Source organism: Lactuca virosa, chromosome 4 (assembly GCF_052849685.1).
Source record: "Lactuca virosa cultivar CGN04683 chromosome 4, Lactuca_virosa_CGN04683_v6, whole genome shotgun sequence".
NCBI lineage: Eukaryota > Viridiplantae > Streptophyta > Magnoliopsida > Asterales > Asteraceae > Lactuca > Lactuca virosa.
In genome coordinates, this window is record NC_136429.1 from 252017666 (window position 1) to 252023318 (window position 5653).

Sequence of the window (5653 nt, forward strand, 5' to 3'; positions counted from 1 at the left end):
TCGTGGCACTATCGATCAAACTTTGTTTATCAAGCATGTCGGTAGTGATCAGATTCTGGTTCAAATCTATGTTGACGACATTATCTTTGGGTCGACCAGTCCGCAGCTTTGCAAGGAATTCGAAGGTGTTATGAGAAAGAGGTTCGAAATGAGTTCATTGGGGGAAATAACCATGTTTTTGGGGCTTCAGGTCAAACAAAATTCAACCGGCATCCTGCTACATCAAGCCAAGTCTGTGGAGGATATTCTTGAGAAGTTCGGGTTTCACGACGCTAAATCTGCATCGACGCCAATGGCTGAAAGACCTCTTCTGACTCCAGATATTGATGGTGACTCCGTAGATCAGACTCTCTACAGATCGATGATCGGATCGTTGATGTATCTTACTGCAAGCCGTCCAGACATTATGTTTGCAGTTTGTCAATGCGCACGTTATCAGGCTAATCCAAAACTTTCACATCTTATTGCTGTCAAAAAAAATTCGGTATATCAAAGGTAGCCCAAAATTGGGTCTTTGGTATCCGAAGAATTCTGAATTTGATTTATATGCTTTTGCTGACAGTAATTATGGAGGCTGTGAGCTTGACAGAAAATCTACTTCAGGAGGGTGTCAATATCTTGGTGACAGACTAGTCTCTTGGCAGTGCAAGAAGCAACACACTGTCTCAACCTCAACAGCGGAGGCAGAATATGTTGCTGCATCTGCCTGTTGTTCTCAAGTTATCTAGATCCAACATCAACTGTTGGACTACGGTTTGAATTACTTAGAAACCCCCATTTACTGTGATAATGAGGCCGCAATTCAAATTGCCAAAAATCCAGTACAACATTCTAAAACCAAGCACATCGATATTAAAATCCATTTCATCATAGATTGTTATGAACGTTCTCTAATCCAGCTGGAACAGGTTCCCACTGCTAACAATGTGGCGAATCTGTTCACTAAGCCTTTTAACAAAGCTCGTTTCGATGTGCTTGTGGGATTTCTGAAAATGATTCGTTTTGAGGATTAAGTTTTTTTTTGTTTTGTTTTCCTGTTTTCTTAATTCTTCTTAATTTTTTAAACTTATTTCTGTTTCTGTAGGTTGGATAATTTAAATTTGCGCATTTTATTTCCTTTTATTTTTATTCTCACCCATGCACAAATTTAGGGGGAGAAATAATCAAAATCCAAAAACAATAAAAATTTCAAAAATCCAAAAACATAAAAAAATCAGAATATATAAAAAATATTGCTGATAGTCTTGTTTGCAGGTGTTGTGACGGGAAATGATATTAGCAAGTGATAACGGGCAATCTAAATCTGCGTAACGTACCTAAATTGAATTGGCTACGCTCTGTGCTCGATGCGCTGGTAGGCACGAAATATTTTAAATGGACTTGACTAGGGAGAGTTGAACTTAAGTAATTCAAGGACTTGACAAACATTGACCTAGTTAGATCCGTTTAGCCTGACATTGCGACGCTCGGATAGGTTGAGCAGGGAGATATACACGGGAATCTACTGGTCACACTAAAGAACCCGTATCTAGAACTGTGGATTCACTTTTCCTTGATGTGCGGATTCTGTCCTTAATTCCGGTTTTGATGGGGTGACTGGGGAATTCTGATAAACTAGGTCTGTAGAAGGTTATTTTCTTGCTTTCTGTCTGTTAGTCATGTGTTGCCTCCTCTGCGTGATCGAGAGTTCCGACCTGGACTGTGACATATGCAATTTTATCTCTCTGCATCTTCTCTCTATGCAATTCTTTCTATCTGTTAGCCATATATTGTCTCCTCTGTGTGACTCATAATCCGACCTGGTACATAGTATATGCATCATTCTCTTCTCAATCCCTCTAAAACTTCAGTTAGTCATATGTTTCATCCTCTGCGTGATTGGAAGAGATCCGACCTGGATGTATAGCATATGCACTCTAAATCTTTTTTCTCTCTTAATAATTGTTTGCTCACCCGGTGTAAGGAGTATTCTGGAAGTCCTTGATGGCTGGAGCATATCAGGAAGCGGGAAACACGTTCTAGTACAATTAAAATTGAACACATACAGATTGTCTGTAGATCTCGCTGCTCAAATTAGGTGGACAACAATATCCCTGGTCGTCGTCAACTAAATGGTCCCTAGGAAATTTATTTAAGAACAAGGGCTAAAAATGTCATGTTATTGGTAAATTGTCCAAAATTATGTCACAAATGTTTCGTGCTTAAGTGGACCACAATACTGGCGATCAATCAGACGAAGACGTGAAAATAAGGGTACCAACAAGTGGAATAGGGCTGTCCAACAACTTTGATCCCAGCGTCACAAATTTATTGTCAGTAATTAAATTCTTTAAGTTATATATTTTATTTGATGTTACTTTTATTTATTTTTATTTTTATTTTTATTTTTTAATTTTTAATCTTATTTTTATTTTTATTTAATTAACTGTTAAAATTTAACGATTATTTTTTAATTTTTAAATTTTGCAGATTAATTCTATTTTATTTTATTTTGTTTTATTTTTAATTTCAGTTTTAATTTTAATCCTCAAAAAGATTTGTTTTTAAAATTTTTGAAAAACTTGGACTGTGTCTTACACTGTGTGGCCAACAGGTAAAGGGTTCTTGGGTATTTAAGGAGTTTACAGCCGGAATCATCCTCATTTTTCTATTTCCGGCCGCAAACTCTCCTCCTCTCTCTCTCTCTCTCTCTCTCTCTCTCTCTCTCTCTCTCTCTCTCTCTCTCTCTCTCTCTCTCTCTCTCTTCGAAAAAAAAATTGTTGTTTTTTCGTGAAATTGCTCCGATAGCTTCTAAGGTATCATGTTTTCGACTGTGGATATGTGTTTATTTCAGAGATTAAACGATTTTTGAGCCTAAAATCGACGAAAATGGGTTTGTCGGAGTTTACGGCCCAAGCTTACGGTCGTGAAGAGCTTACGACCGTAAACTCAGTTTGCGGCCGCAGGCTTACGGTCACGAGTTTACGGCCGTAAACTCCCCGTTGACCGTAACCTTCCATTGACCGTAAACTCCCTATTGACTTGAAATTTAAATTTAAAAATTAATATTTCACTTTTGGGCTCGAAATTAAATTATTTAAAATATTATTTGCTCAAATTTTTCTCTTGTCTTACTTGGTGTATTTTAGTGCAGATAAAATGGCAGCATTAAAATTTGCAGATATGCATAACCTGGCGATGGTTCTCGCTGATCCTCCGGTGGCTCATGGAGACTTCAAATCAATGATTCATGGATTACGAGAATGCTGTCTGGCCTCTGCCATCACTATGAACACTGTTGTCTATCAGAAAATCATTCGGGAATTCTGGCAGACTGCCAAAATGACAAGAGACGATGATGGAGCTGTGATTGTGGATGCGATCGTTCAAGGATGCAAGATTGTTATCGATGAGCCTTTTGTGAGAGAGACCTTGCTGATCAATGACCTTCCAAGCTTTCCCATGGAGATAGGTATTGAAGATGCTCAGAAGATATTAAAGAAGATGGGGTACGAAGGTGATTCTCCACCTACAATGAAGAAGCTTCTGCCGCCCTATTGGAGATTTCTAGCCCACGTGTTCGTGAGCTGCATCTCCGGCAGAAGGTCCGGTGCTGATGCAATATCCCTGAGAAACACTGGCGCTATAGTTTCTCTTGCTGCGGGGATCGGCTTCAATTTTTCTAGGTTTATCCTGGACGAATTTGTGGTCAACATTAATGCCACTACTCGGGATACCTTCCTAATGTACCCTCGGTTCGTTCAGCTCTTCATCAATAAACAATTTTTTTACTTGGTAAAGGAGGGAGAAACGCTCGATATGAAGTCATTGGGCCCTCACACCATTGGGCTCATCAAACAAAATCGCAGGGGGAAGGTGATCTTTCAATGGTTGTATCCTTTGGTTAAGTTCGGACGATTTGCTGAACCAAATGAAGCAACCGAGTCACACGGATCTTCAGATAAGATATCATCGGAGCCCACTTCGTCAGAAAAAGTGATCTCGGAAGGAGATGTGATCACTATGTCAGATCAAGAAGGAGAAGAGATTGTTGCTCCTGCTGTGTCAGTAGCCGAGGAGCGTGACCTACAAACTGTCCAAGTTGAAGGAGATTACAATGAAGGGTCTTCCAAGAATACTGCTGAGCCTAATCAATATGAAGACCTTGATCTCACAGGTTTCGATAGAGATGAGATCCCAACTAATTTTGGAACCAATGATGACTTTCTGTCAAATGTCAACCTCAACTCGCTGCTAGATAATCTCAGTGATGTTGCTCACACGGCAACGGAGAGTAGGGATACAGAAGACGTTCTCGAATCAACACCCATAACTACAAAACAAGTGGTTGTTTCTACAATTCCAATGGTGACAGTATCAGGGATTCCTCCCCTTGACGTTGTCTCACCTACATCTGAACCACTTCAGGGTGATTTCTCAACAGACCAGACTTCGCAGCCTCCGTTCAAAAGAAGACGACGAGATCCTAGATTCGGGCATCTGGATTCTAACTTGTCTCAGGGCTTCCCATTTACTCCAACTATCACTCCTACAATTGTAACTACGGAACCTTTACGTGAAGGCACTAGCACATTTTTTGAAGCCGGTGGCTCTTCTATTCCACCAGGATTCTCTCCTCCAAGAACTGATTTCGATGCAGCCTCTGTGCGTTTGGCCTTGCATCTTGCTCAGGAACAAGCTGCCGCACCTTCCTCTAAGGGCAAAGGAATTGCTTTTGGAGAAGGTCAGTCAAGAGAAGATGACTCCGTGATAGACGAGCTTCAGAAAAGAGTGAATGTGCAGGATCAGAAAAATATTGAGCTAAGCATTCGTGTTGAAGAACTCTTGAGTGAGAATACAAATTTGAAGATTCAAGTTTCTGATCTCCAAGAAGATAAAGCAATCAAGTCCAGGAAAATATCTGAGCTCCAAGATCATTTCAGTCTTCTGACCTCCAGCTACTTTAATCTCAAGAAGAAGCTTGAAGAAGACTTTGGTGATAAGTATAAGACATCCGCAGATGAGCATAGAATCGATCTTCACTCTCAGGCTCATCCTATTGTCGTGCCAACTGCTCAGACTTCTCAAGTGGTGAATCGTTTTGAAGAAGCACCTGCTCATGCCCCACATGTTGCAGAGATTATTCGAGATAAACAAGACAAAGCCGCCGAGAAGGGACAACTCCTATTCAAGAGGAGTTCCGATAAGAATGCACCAGGAAATCAATCCACAATCACTGTTACTGATCTCGAAGTCGTAAGGTTTAGATACACGTATGGTGATAGGTCAGGAATCGTGTCTTGGGGTTTTCATGATCCCCAGAAAATGTGGATTGTTCGCAGAAAGAGCGGCAAGACGGAGCTCTACAAGGATTGTCATGATTTTAACTCTTGGACTAGGGTGGATCTTTCAGAGTTGTCTCAATCTCCATTCTCAAACCCGACAGATAATCAGCAAGCAACTAACTTCAAACACTTTCTGGAAGATCAAGTAAAGAAGGGTTTTCCATCTATGAAGACTGTTGAATCTATGATAAAGCAGTATCCTGATGTCATTGATCCCAAAACTGGTAATCCCCTCCAGGTGGTGATGTGGCCTGCTACAAATCAGGTCAAACAGATTCCCGTGCTTCAAGATTACTCGGATGGATCCTTAAGCTCTATGCTCTACTGGG